The sequence below is a fragment of the Anoplopoma fimbria genome, chromosome 17, assembly GCF_027596085.1.
Source record: "Anoplopoma fimbria isolate UVic2021 breed Golden Eagle Sablefish chromosome 17, Afim_UVic_2022, whole genome shotgun sequence".
NCBI lineage: Eukaryota > Metazoa > Chordata > Actinopteri > Perciformes > Anoplopomatidae > Anoplopoma > Anoplopoma fimbria.
The window spans coordinates 23,379,650-23,394,519 of record NC_072465.1 but is presented as its reverse complement, the minus strand read 5'-3'; positions in this window follow the sequence as shown (position 1 = coordinate 23,394,519).

The following is a 14,870-nucleotide window of genomic DNA, read 5'->3' as shown; positions in this document are numbered from 1 at the left end:
ACAATAACCAAAAGGGAGGCTTCAGAGCAGCAGGAAGGATTTAAGCTTCCATTTAAGCAAAAAGGTTTGTTTTTGATAAATGAATCCATTTGCTTTCGCAGCGGAAAATCGTTTGCTTTGAGTTTGTGCATATATTCTTGTTTTGTGTACTCGATAAGTGCAACATAATGAGAGTGAAAATGGATGATTTGCGTCAGTGTTAATTGATCTGAGTTCAGAGTCGGTGGTTAGTTTCATTCACGTGTTTTATGCTGCAGGAGCAGCTGGGCAGATATATGACACTGGCTGAGCTGATTTAAATATTTTTATGCATTATAACCTTTTGGCTATAACATTGACTTTTAGCAGAGTTTTGAAAAAATTGATTCTCCAGCAATAGGTGCCCAGACTCTTGTCTGTCTATATCTTGTGCCCACATTCTTTTATGCATTTTTTATTACACCAAACAATAAGAAAGTGTTGATTAAAAAACCCACAAAAAACTGATTCTAATCCCTTCTGAACTTGAATTTTTAAAGAAATTGATTGTCTAAAAGTTTCCAAAAATGTCCCCCTAAACGTCTGCTGATTGCATTGCATTGCTCCATTCACACAGTTTCAATGGTGGTTACTTTGAGGTGCTAACTTCAGCATCCGAGTCTGTGGTTACTGACCTTCTTTCTCGAGGAACTGTAGATTCCAAACATGGAGCATTATACTATCTCAGAAATCATATCCATATCTTTCTACCATATCCAAGTTCATATCTTTTAAATCCCTTATCAGTAGTAGAAAGTATTTTCTTTGAGCCAAACAAACTACATTGTCTTGTGTTTTCAATTCTGAACCTATACTTCAACATTTAAATGTATAATTTAGAAACATCTTGAGCAGGGCATTGTTTTTACTAAACTACTGTAACTAAAAGATGTCTGAATGTGGCAAAAGATATGCACAAGTAAACAAGCTCTAGGGAGGAAATAGAGAAGCACTATCATAAACACATGATAGACTCTCAAATATTCCTACAGCAGATTAGGGAATGGTTTACGAATGTTAACTGACAAATAATCACAAAAACTGCACCATTTTATTGTTTTTGTTGTATGTTTATAGGTTTAGTGATCAACTTGTAGGAAGGGAAAGTTTCTGTATGTAGTGCTCTCTGTCATGCACTTTTCATCTGACACTTCTTCTGCAAATAAAAAAGTAAAAACTTGGCCCTAATGGTGAAATTGCTACATATAATGCTGCACAATTTTCCTCTCGCTCACACAAGAAGAAGAGAACCGATTGTCAAACCTCTCTCTTCAGCAAAGGTGATGGACCAGACCACCCAGTGTGGAGCGAGGTAATGGTTTGAGTCTGTGCTCTGCACACTGCTGGGCATCCAGGACACCCAGGACCAGAGGTCAGACCTCTGACGGCGCAGGTCTTCATTTTGATTCGGACCGACACACGTTCCACACAGGGACTGTGGAAGCAATTACGTTACTGAATCCACTGCTCACCCGTCTTCATGTTCATGGGATAAAACTGGCTGCCAGAAAATATAGCTGATGTAGCATGCTGCTACAGATCTGTAGAGATCAAAGGACGGAATAGAGCCTGATGCTGGAGTGGCTAACACCTCCACCTGTCATGATTTCATGTGTCTCTCCTGAAGAGTCCAATATTGATGAATACTCAAATCACGGCCATCACATTCACTCACTTTAACCGATTAGCACAGGAGCCGCCAAGCACTAAAACAGCTTACCACCAGCTGAGCAATGCCTTGCTCAGGGGAAAAAACAACTTGCTTTGCCCAGGTGCCACTTTTCCAAAACGACAGGAGGCCAGGGGCCAGTTAACAAACACATAACAGATATTTGGGGCTAAGATCGGACCTCTGTTGGAGGTCTGAGGGATCCACTCCTGCCACTTTTATATTTATGTCCAATCTCTATTAGTCTATTTTGATGCACTTTATTTCAATTTAATAAAGAAATGACATTGTTAATCGATTTGATTTCATGGTAAATTAGAAAATGGTAAGCGGGCCACCTGGCATCATATCACAGGCCAGATTTGGCCCCTGAGCCATAAATTGAGTATCAGTGCATTACAGATAATGGCAAATTGTGTAGTTCACATTTTCCTGCTAAGATATTTCAACAGACAAGATTCAAACCAGACGCATTCTGAACCAAAGCAGCAGACTGCCCCTTTAAATGAATATACAGTGAAAACTGACAATATTCTCCTCCTGAGCTCCTCAGCAATAATCTGAGTTTTTGCTGTTTTGCAGTTTTGTCCTGAGTTTCAAACTGTTGTAGAAAAAAAAAAAATCTACTGCAATAAAATACATCCAATAAAAAAAAGGGGGAAAAGACTGATTGGTGGTTTAATCCGGATTGTTTCTGCATATTGATACATTTTGTGTGAAATGCATTTTCCTATATATATATATATATATATACAAATATAATTAGTTATATTTGTGGATTGCTTAATGGAAATGGGAATGCTGCATTTACTGGCAAAGGCTGAATTCATTACACATCAAAGGATAAATGAGGTTGCTGCAGTAACTGCGAGTTAGTAATCCTACATCCAAGAATCAATACAAAATACCTTTCAATCTTTGCAGTTTTCTCATTTCTAACTGCCTACTCCTCCTTTGTCCAGTGCACACGCACAGCCGCAGCTTGCATTGGATATACTGATGAGATATTGTAAGAAAAATGAACAACTGTGTGAGTCCAGTTGTTAATTGGATCTCACGGAGCAATAATAAAGCCTGATTGGTTGCTTTAGAAAAGTTATTTGTCTCTTACCTTTTTCCTGATGCGGGATTGTCAGAGGTGTCCTGTATGCGTGCGCGTCCTCGCTGCTGCTGCGTGATGATGAACGCAACCAAAGGTACCTCACTGGATCTAATTTTGCAGAAGCCAAATGGAGTTTTTTTGTTGTTGTTGTTGTTGTTTTTTTGTTTTTTACAGAACTGAACTGTCTCTGTGCAGCAGCCTGCTGGAGGCAGCAGAGGAGAGCTGAGTTCTGTCAGATCCTCTGCAAGCATCAGCCCGCATCTGATGCTCCAGCCTCTCATCCCCCCTTCTTTAAATCTGACTCTGGTCACGTGGCCACCGTCCAATGCGCTACTACTACTCCTCCACCTCCACACAAACACACCAAATGATGCTGCAGCTTACTGTGCACAGCTGGAGGGGGGGAGAAAACATACAAGTTGTACATATGCAAGCGTGAAATGTGCTGCTGTGAATGGAAACAAAGGGATGTTTGGGTTAAATCTGATTTGTTTAAAGATATGTGTTTATTTACACACTTTTTTATACTCACTGGGGTGAAAAAAACAAAAAAAACAACCTACTACTGACTGAGTGTGTGATGATGAATAGAAAGAGACGCCCAAAAAACTGAAAATGCAATTCATTTAAGTTCAGGGAAATATGTTGTAAGTTGTATGTTGTGTGTTGGTATTTTTCTCACACTTCTTCTCCATCCAGTACACCTGCCTTCCTTCCACACATCTACTTTTAAACCCTCATCCATCCTTTCGTGTCATTCCGTGTCCATCAGCGATTCATGTTGGGCTGTGTTGGGCTGTGTTTCCCCTCCGGCACTGCTGACGTGAGGGGATTTTGATGTACGGCTACATGGACCCCTGCACAAATCCAGCCGGTGAATTTGTGAATCCCTCCAGGTGTAATGGATAAAACACACCGCGCCTGATCCGGCAAAGCAGAAAGTCAGATTTAGACATAAGGTTTAAAAAAGAAATGGTTACGTTTGAGTACGAGCCTTGAGATGGTTGTGTTTACAGGAAGAGGTCAATATAGTGGATTTTTCGGGTACAAAATTAATGATCCACTGTTGGATGGATTCTCAAAAAACTTAATTGAGACATTTGTTATCCAGTATACCACACTTGTGGTTTTGAGTGAAATGTTTCAACAACTTTTGGATGGATTGTCATGAAATTTGGTTTAAACATTCATGTCCCCCTCAGGATGATTTGTTAAAACTTTGCTGATCATATGACTTTTTATATACAGTAGCTTCATCTCCAGCTCAAAGCACAGCTGAACATGGATGTAGACTCTAACTAAAGCGATATTTTACAACTTTTGGCGCAAGTGCTGCTAAACTTTCATTGTAGCGTACTCTTGCTGGTTTCTCCAATGTTACCAATCTTTAAGCGGATCGGGTAACTGTCATGAGGTCACCAATCCATATTAAATACAGCATTTTATGGCAATGTCACAATCAAATGAAAATTAATCTCCTCTCAGTTCTATTAATTCAGTCACAATTCAGTCTTAAACTTAACATTAACTCCTGGCCTCATGTTACTTTACATTCAAATGATCCCAGTGAGTTCCACCCAGTAAGGTTTATAGATTTTATATTTGGGAAAAAAAGAGAGCACTGATATCAGAACTGTTTTCTCTAGCAGCAGATAAACTGAGCTCAAGGATCATAATCACTGAGAAAAAAAGTTGAATTGTTGCAGCACTATTTCATGGCGCTCACATACGTGTCAATTAGAATTTGTACTTGTGCACAAGGTGTTGTTAGTGAATCACCAAAAATCATGACCAATCATTCTCTTTAACAATGAATATCAACAGTAATTTTCACAGTAATGTTGTTTGTTCTTGTTGAAATATTACACTTGTGTTGGACAGACGAAGGTAGGCTGACCTCTTCATCTTTAAGGTTGTCAACTAATGCAGGAAAATGCTGAGACTGCACATTGTTTTGTCTGAAACATGACACGAGAGCAGACAGAGAGAGCATCAGTTTCTCTTTCTTTTCCCAGACGTCGACATCTATGCATCACTCGTCCATCTCAATTAACACCTGCATGGTGTACCTGAGAAAAAATATTTGTTTACTCTCTTTTTTTAAAGATCAATTAAAAGCCAGAAAGAGTTGAGAGGAAAATCCTCTTTGACTGTCTCTTCCATGATACAGCCTGCAGCAGTTGAGCATGTCTTGTGTAACAGCATTATTTTTGATGCATTTTAATGAAGAGCTTATGAGACCCGCAAAGCTCACTGTTTGTGGTCCCACTTAGGCTGCTAGATGAAGCCTGGAGGCCTTCTTTGTGAATTCCCTAACTAGGAGGTCATTGTTTTGCTCATCGCTGTATAGATTGCTTGCTTTAGGCAGAATCCACACTGCATAAGTGGCTGCAGAAATTTTTTGGACGGTGAATTTAATGAGTGTGAGAACGGTTGTGTTTTTGTGTAAGTGTAGGATTTCAGACAAGATGTGGTACCATACTGTGCTCATAATGCTGCAAACTTTATTCTTTATTTTTTTACATCTTCTGTTCTCTAGTTCTTGTTTTTTTTTGCGATTTTTCTGTTCTCATTTCTCGTCTGTGCCTTTGTTCTCTGTTCTTTTGTCCGTCTTCATTTTCTTGTTGGCATCCAACCCAGTTTTCTGTTTGTGGTTTACCACTGTCACCGTCATTCGCAGCAAAATCAATACACATCCACGTCTCCAAAGCGGTGGATCCGCTCAGCCTTTCCTTCTGCATCAGGAGTTTTTGAGCACTTGTAGAAATTTAATTAATTCACCTCCCCTTCTTTGGCAAAGCGTCTTTTGTAAGCAAGGACATTGCATTCAGAAAGATGTTCTGAATGCGAGGACTGAGTTAAGGCGCCGACATAAATTCCTCCTTCTTCCCACACTCTGACCACATAACCTTGACCTTCTGCCTCCCGGACCCCGGATCTGTTTTACAATTCTGCTGGTCTGTAAGAAGCTCAAGCAATCCCTGAAAACAAAATTACAAGGACATCATCGAAGAACTTTCAATAACAACTGCATCACTACTTAAATACAAGAGAAAACAAGCCGCAAACTGTTCAGTGTTCATATGAAGGTACTATTTGTTGTTGAACAATACAAAACATAAAGATTTAATATAAAAAGTCAGAGCAAAGAAAAGAGTAATGCTGTAACAACAGATGTACAGGTATAGGGTTTCTCATTTCAGCGCATTCCTCATTGAAAAAATAATTTCTTACATATAGATCTGAAGTGAATTTATAGAAGAAAGACAAATTATGTGAACACAATATAATGTCATTCAATATCCCCGCAATGATACTAGCATAGTGAGGTTCACGTTGCTCAGCTTTCGTGGAGACTGCGACAGAAAGGTGCAGATTTGTTTCCTTGACCCCCCCAAGAGAAAGGTCAATCATGCTCGTATTGTATGAAGTCTCGTTGGTCTGAGCTCAAATATATAATGGATATTGACTTTTTGAAACACCTAAAGCCAATTGAAGGCAATTCAGTCATCTCTTCTGCTTCAATTGTCATTTGCAGGGAGGTTATTAAATTTCAGTGGCCTGGGAAAATTCAATTTAGAAATCATATTGCGACGTTCAGAGCACAGGCTGTGCTTATGGATGAATGTCATTTCGGATGGAAGTTGCCGAAGGAGAAAAACATTAATGGTCCAGTTTGTTTGGTCTGAATTCAGTATTGGGCCACTTTAACTGCACTTACAACTTAAGAATTTGTTTTAAACATAACATAAAGTATATGTATTAATATGTATTAATAAACATAATCTTGTATAATTTAAGGAATAAGATGTAGAAAATATTATCATAATTGTACTTTAATGACAAAAGACCATCAACATCATTGGTTTATTCTTAAATAATGGAACTGAGGGTTATTTGGCCCAGCTTAGGCAATTTTAATGTTCTATCTCATTAGCACAGTATAAAGGAGTATAATCATCTCTGTTCTGTATGAAACAGGAATTACTTGCTGTACAGTGTTTTCTGAGAGGATGTGAAGACTGTAGCCGGGCAGAGTGGATCATCAAAATTAGTGAACAATCTTCGGAGCGGGGCCAAGCAAGGACACATCCCGCCTGTCGGGAGAAGGGCATTAAGGCAGCCTAATATATCTGTATTCATTATTCAGACCTTGGCTCCACACTGCACAGACATTTTGCAGGGAAATGTCAACATCATGTGACTGTGATGAGCCACGCTGTCACACCATCTTAGAGATAGGGTTAATGAAAAGGGGAGGGCTTCTTTTTGGTTTAATGTCATGTAGAACATCTAGTTTTCACAAGTTTGCAATCTGATACTGATCATCTTTTAAATGAAAAAGATTATTATTTAATCTAACACATTTTAATACATATTGGATCAGTCAGTTACCAATTGGTTAAAGTGTAAAATTGTTCATATTGCTGCTTTAATGAAGAAAGTTAAACAAAGAAGATAAAGAAATAGTAATAGTAATACTTTAATACTAGAAATTCTTTGTTAAATTCAGTGATTTTAATTCTTGCAAAAGTTAGACGAGAAGAACGATACACTTTGCATCATCAGTCCGTTAAATATAAAGCTACAGCCAGCAGACGATTAGCTTAGCTTAGCATTAAGGCTGAAAATAGAAGGAAACAGCTAGCTTTGCTCTGACCAATGGTAACAAAATCTGCCTACCACCACTTAAGCTTAGTAATTAAAATGTTCTATCTTGTTTATTTAATCTAAACAAAAAACTAAAGCAATAAAACAAAGGCTGCAACTATACACTATTTTTCATTGTTCATTAATAAAATTGATCCACCTAATATTTTCACAATAAAACAACAACATTTTAATCTATAAAAAAACTCGTAAAGTAGTAAGAAAGGGGCCATAACAGTTACACCAAATCCAAGCTGACATGACGTCTTCAGATGTCATGTTTTTGTCACAAAAAAATATTCAGTTCAGATGTGCTACTGTTTCCAGTCTTTATGCTAAGCTAAGCTAACCATCACAAGGCTGTAGTTTAGTGCATGTTAATCTTCCCCGTCTAACTCTAAGCAAGAAAGTAAATAAGCATATTCTTCAAGAACATTTTAGAAACCCTTGCAAGTGGCAAGTAAAAACTTTTTTGTGAGAAAAATCAATTGTGGGATTACGAGGAGGCTCCATCTCTCCGGTATCTGACAGGAAGCTAACACTTTACCTCACAGAGGCTGCAGTCGGTTCACATCTGAAAGATGTCCCACATTACTTTAATCGATTCAGTTTCGTGATCTAAAGAGGACAAACCCTCTTACTCGGGAAAATCGGATGTGTGAGTGGGCGTCATGATTCCAGTCTCTCCTGTTAACCAGAGAATATCATGACCCCCTTTGTTCCGGTAGCTTCAGTATAAATAGACTCTCTACGTGAGTCAGGATGCACTTGCATTTCAGAGTGAGAGACAGCGTGACCCCGGAGGATGGTGAACGTCGACCTGCTGGTTGTGAATGTTATGCGTTTGGCTTTTTCGAAAGTCGTAAAGAGCATCAGGGCTGCCTCTCCGTGTGTGCTCTCATTGGTTTATGTCACCCCATTTTCAAGCATTCAGCATTTCATTTTGTCTGAAATGACACGTTTGATGATGGATGAGTAGAAAAAGTACAAGCTCTAACTGGAAAACATCCTTTTAAAAATCCTTTTCATCTCTTCAATCAATGGTAATTACTCATTCTTCCTGTTATTCATGGCAGCATGTGTAGTGCCATTGACTTCCCCTCCCTACGTGAGTCACGATTTATTCGCATATTACATTACAGTCATTTAGCAGAGGCTTTTATCCAAAGCGACTTACAATCAGTAGTATATTACATATCATTCAGCCATTCACACACTGATGACAGGCTACCATGCAAGGTGCCACCATCAGACTCTAACTAACATTCATGCAACATCCAGTCCACACCGATGGCAAGCCTTCAGGAGCAACTTGGGGTTAAGTGTCTTGCCCAAGGACACATCGACTGCCGAAGCCGGGTATCGAACCACCGACCCTCTGATTGGAGAACTACCTTGCTCTCCACTACGCCACAGCCGCCCCAGCATATGTATGAGTGGGAGACTGCAGAGCGCTGGAGAAGGACTGATGACAACCTTTTATGTGTGCTGGCTTTTTCAATAAGCACTGGCTGGTCGAGTAATAGTGTCTCCCTCCCTGCATGTGCTTCCATTATTTTATGTGTTATCTGCTGTTTGGGGAAAGCACTTCAGACCCTGGGCTTAATAAAAAAAGAGTGCAGGAAGTGCAGTTGAACGGCTGGCCTATGGTGAAAGCTATTTCCTCACGCTAGTCTCATCCAGCATTGGAAGCTATGCCTACGAAAAATAATGTGCTGCAGTTTGCACATATCCCATGAAATCAATCATATGTAATACATTTAATCACAAACCTGACTGCACAAGACCGGGGCGTTTGTTGGGTCAAACAAAAGCTGATCCGTCACCCAAGAGACCGCTGTGTGAAATAAGAAGACAATTTTTATTTATTCGTCATGTAACTTGCGTACTTCAGCACTTACGTAGTTATTTTAACCCAAATGACGATCTTTTCCTAAACCAAACTAAATATATGATGATCTTTTCCGAAACCGAACAAGTAGTTTTGTTGCCTAAACTTAACTAAGTTGTTTCCTGAGAAGATGTGAAGATGGAGGTTTATTTTGTAAAGACTATATGCATTCAACGAGCAGAAATTGACACTGGCTTTCCTGGGAAAGAGGAAATACAAATAGTATGCTATCAAACAAACCGTTGTATGAGGACACGTTCATTTCCATTACAGTAGCCTAAGTAACTCATTAGACTGTACAATCCATACATTCTTTGTTAAATATATATATATAATGTTGTGTGCAATGTGTGTGTGCTTCTTAAATACTAACTAGCGTGCACTGGTTCATGTCACAACTGCCTAACGCCACTGCTTCTGACATCCACAGCATCTGTGAGAGATGTTTTTGCAAGAGCTCAACAGGATCAGTAATTATTTAGTTTCGCTCTCTGGCACATTAAATGGTTGTCTTCTTTTTGCGAAAAGTAGGCAAAAAGATTCATTTTCAGAACTGCTGTTGCTCTGCTGTGAATGTAGGAAATGACAAATTTGCAGCCGTAATTATGTTGATTCGAGTGAGATGAATTCATTAGTTCTATGCGATTTCTTTTCATACCGCAGGCTTGTCAGCGGTGCTATATGCACTAATGCGTAATGTATGTTGTCAGTTAAGGTGATTGGCCTCTGCTGAGATGCATATTGATTTGTCTGCCAAAGCTTCTTTAATTTAAGCTCCACATGCTCCTACACTCTTTAAGATAGATGGCGGACAACAAAAGTCGCTGAGATATCATGTAGGAGGAATGTGCACAATTCAATAACCTTAAAAAAAAAACAAAAAAAAACACACCTCCTTCTCTGGATTCAAAAATAAAAAAGAGGAAAGTTATCTGCGACGCTACTTGGTCTGATCAAACTGTTCAGGATTCTCTGGGAACAATTTCAATCAGTGCCAGAAGACACGTTTATCCAAAGGGATCACAGTGACAAAACATCTGTTCTCTCTGTCTCCTGAATGATGATTTCTTCTTCTGATATCTATCATCTCCACTTGTCCTCAGTGTGCCAAAGAGGCCCCCTTATCCTTTTCTCCGGGGGCGGCACGGTTGGGCGATCTGTGTGTGCTGGTCCGTGCCGCAAGCGCCATTGAGCCTGGGATCGATATAACCCGGTTTAATCTCAGCGCCGGTGTAATAACCCCGAGCATTACAGTTGGATGCCCTGTGAGGAAAAAAAAAAAAGCTTTCATCAGATCTGTGGAGGAATTGAACAGGTGGGAGGAGGGAGTGAGGGAGTAGGAAGGTGTGCTTGTGCATTGTTTGTTGGGATAATAAGTTGTTCTGGGTGAGTAACGGGCTGTAAAGAAAGATCGAGTGAAGACGCTGGAACTTAAACTACAGCAGGCATCGTAAATCGGCCTAAGCTTGCAATAGATTACAGTTCTTTGCACAGAGGCAAGTGTAATTACTGAATTAAATTTACTAACCTGCTGTGGAACCCGTAAGTCAACTGCAGGTCCTCTCTAAGGCTTGTCACTAAGAGAAAAACAAATGTTTATTTTACTGCTTCTTTGGCTTCTTTGAATCTTTAGTGTATTTTTACAACTACTTCAGGGTGCAGTCTTCCCTCGATGCTCCTGTAACTGCTGTACTCACATAGTACATACGTGTTGACGGGTCGATAGATTCATCTCTCAGGTAGCTTTATTTGTGGGGATCATCCATCACACGTGTACCGTCGGACTTATTGATCCGGTGAGACAACACGGGTCAAGCAAGAAGCTGCTGGTTGTTACGGGCGATTGGCAGAGTCAGTGTCAGAGGTGATGGTGCTGTGCAGAGCAGCTGATTTAGTGGATATTGATAATTATGTTGCAAATAGATCTTTGCTAATTACAGCTTTCTTTCTTGGTTCCTGTTTTTTTTTTTATAAAATGAGGAACAAAGAATATTGATTTGTTTGTGTATGTGTGTGTGTGTGTGTGTGTGTGTGTGTGTGTGTGTGTGTGTGTGTGTGTGTGTGTGTGTGTGTGTGTGTGTGTGTGTGTGTGTGTGTGTGTGTGTGTCTGTGTGTAGGGGGGTTATTATGCAGTCAGTTAAGTGTATCACCTCATTCAATACATGCTCAGTGTTTGCACATAATATTGGAAACAGGATTAAAGCAACAGTTTATTAACGATTATCTATCTATCTATCTATCTATCTATCTATCTATCTATCTATCTATCTATCTATCTATCTATCTATCTATCTATCTATCTATCTATCTATCTATCTATCTATCTATCTATGTCTTGAAATCTACAGGAACATTTTATGAGTTTTCACTAACTTTGCTTAGCTCGCATTTCGTTCTGCATCATATTTGCATTTCTAGCATTTAGCTGATGCTCTCATCCAAAAGCAGCTCACACTGAGGGAACCAGCAGAATACATTTTCTAAACTTCCCAGTGTGCCATCCACTACTCCTCCCATTAGCGTGGTGCAGGTTGATCATACTCTACACAAGTTCAAGACTTGAATTTAAGCAGCTTTATCCAGTTCGTCAGGATGACAGAAAATCTTTATTTAGGTGATTCCCCCTCCGTCACCTCAGGACCCTGAAGATCCTGCTCGGTCTTCATCCGCTGCATCAGTGCATTCGCAGCGATGGCTGATCTGTACTACAAGCCCACTGCTGGTCTCCTGGGATCGTGGCTGCTGGGGTGAAGGATGTGAATCCAGAGCTCACTGTGGCGGAGCTGCTGAATTATTCATGTACCCCCACCATGCCTGCCTCCATGCCTCTCTGCAGTGCATCGACCGAGACCTCCATAACAGTGTGAATGAGAGATCTCTGACTCTCCCCTTCACTAAATCTTAAATGGTGTGCTCTTTGTTGTTTGTTTTTTTTCAGCCAAATATGGAAGTGGCAACAAGATACAGTAATCATGATACCAAAGGTTATACAGGTCTGAATTTACACCAAATCTTAAGCATAAAGAAGAGCTCAGAGCTTATTTTTACATCCGTGATTATGAAAGTGGAGCGCAGATCTGTTTGTTCATCTTAAAGGTTCAAAGAAAAGATAAAAACACCACCACCGGAAATCAATATTCCTTTGACGAACACACATCGCGAGCAAACACACACTGCACACATACACGAGTGCACTTGCAGTCAAACAAGTGCATGCACGTTCAAGACCTATACGCAACTTTGCAACGAGGTAGTGAGAAACAGCAGCCGAGCAATCCTTTGTATAAATAGGAGGCTCTAAATTTGTCTGACCTTAGAAAGTGTGGAGAAAAAATGGATCAGCTTGAGGGAACGCTCGTACTTGTTACTTCCAATCAGCCTCCTTCAAAATGTCAAATTTGCTTTTCACCTCCAAGACAGAAAGCTGTGACTGTCCATCTCCACCAGTTCAGTATAAGGCCGGCTAATGACAATTAGGTTTGCTCTTCATCATTATTCGCTGGAGTCCCAGGAAGGCAGGTCTACCTTATTAGGAGGTCTCGCCACAGGCCACTGTTTCTCATCCTGAGATTCCCAGAGGAGTTAAAGAGAGAGAATTATAATAAATTATAAATGTTTCCCGTTTCCAGTCAGTGTTTCGTTTTTTATTTTAAACATGACCACGATTATTCCCCAACATTAATCATATTGTAACCATGACGACGGAGGTCCCACTCGCCTTATTAAGGTAGTGTTCTTCTTTTAAAGTGTCTCCGTTCATTTTCCATTAAAATATATGTCTGTTAAGTTATGTCACTGTCTTTGCCAAAGGAGCCAACACAATTGTGATTGAGCCTGCGGCCCACAAGTATTGCAATATTTATAAATTCGCAGTATTATGAACAGGGTGTCTGTTGTGACATTCCCCCAGGGAAAAAAAAGCTGTATTACAGTGTTTCTCCATTTTATGCACAGAACAAATGTAACAATGCACACAGTTCTGCAAAAATAGCATGTTAGTATGGCTTAAAGGATGAAACTCTAACTCTAAACACAATTGTTTTCACTGAAATGGAGGTAAAAAACAACCAGGACTGAAATCTTAGGGATTGCGGCTTTAAACCCAAATCCTGATATTTCCCCAAAAACCTATGCACAGCGTTGTCCCATCATAAAATGGATTTAAACTGATTCGTTTTTTGGAAAGGTTTTGGACAGAACTGACAGATGATGTTGTCCTGCTGATGGAGGCTTCGATCGGAAAATGCCTCTATGTCTTGTTTTAAAGGTCAGTTACAGACAGCATATTTTATCTTTTATTTTGAAGACTGGAAAAAGAATGGTCCAGTAACAACAACAAACATGCAGAGATAGAAAGATAATCGGCATGTGGCACAAGGGTGAAATGAAGCCTTCCATCTGTTCGTATCGGTCTTTCAGTATTGATTCGTTCTCGTCTCCACAGGTTTCTTTAATCTTTCTCTTTTTGCAAATTACTTAAAATGAAAGTACACATCAATGGTGGGTGGGCGACGCCTCCTGCTGTGTTTTCAATGCATCATCATTTCCTCCACATAGCCTTTAGGACACAACATGTCCATACAACAGCATCCCCCCTCACCCCTTTATGTCCACCTCACCTCCTCGTAGTTCACCCACTCGTGCCATGTTGCTGTTTGGCTGTTTGCTCCTGACGCTTTGCTGTCTCTCTCTCTCTCTCTCTCTCTCTCTCTCTCTCTCTCTCTCACCCTTTCTTTCTGTCTTTATCTCAAGGTTCATTTTGCTGTCATGTTGCTCACACTGCGTCAGTCTTGAATGTCTCAAGCTGTCACAGTTCGTCACGGTTGATGTGCAATGTCAGAAATAATTACTCAAGATAGAAAGTGAATAACAGCATGTTCTGGGGCCTTTGTCGTACTCTTTCTCTCTGCGTCTCTCTTCTTCCAGGAGGTGAACTGAACTCAGAGAAGATGATTAAAAAAAATAGTTTGTTGTTTTAGTTTCAGTTTTAATCTGTTGTTATATTTATATATATATATGTGTAATTTGGATTTGGTGATTTACCGTTTCTTGCTTTGTTCATGCTTAAAGCAATATTTTTTTGAGATTTGGGGATAACATGAGTGTTGGATTCTTGCCGAGAGCTAGATGAGAAGATCCATACCACTCTCATATCTGTACAGTAAATATAAAGCCATAGGAAGCAGCCATTCGCCTAGCTTAGCATAACAACTTATAACAGGGAAAACAGCTAGCCAAACTCTGTCCAAAGATTTAAAAAATCTGCCTATCAGCACCTATAAAGCTCACTGAATACCACATTATATCACCTAGCCTGGAGAAGGAATAGTCACAAAAAAACCATTAAAACTTGTTTTTTGTGTAAAAAGTATGAATGATGAAGCTACAGTTAGCTTAGCTTAGCACAAAAACTAGAAACAAGGAGGAACAGCTAGCCTGACTGACCAAAGATTGAAAAAAAAGCAATTTCTATCAAACTAGATAAGTGCTAATAAGTGAGTTTTTGAGGTGCCTGTTAGTGGATTCTTTACGTTTAGACA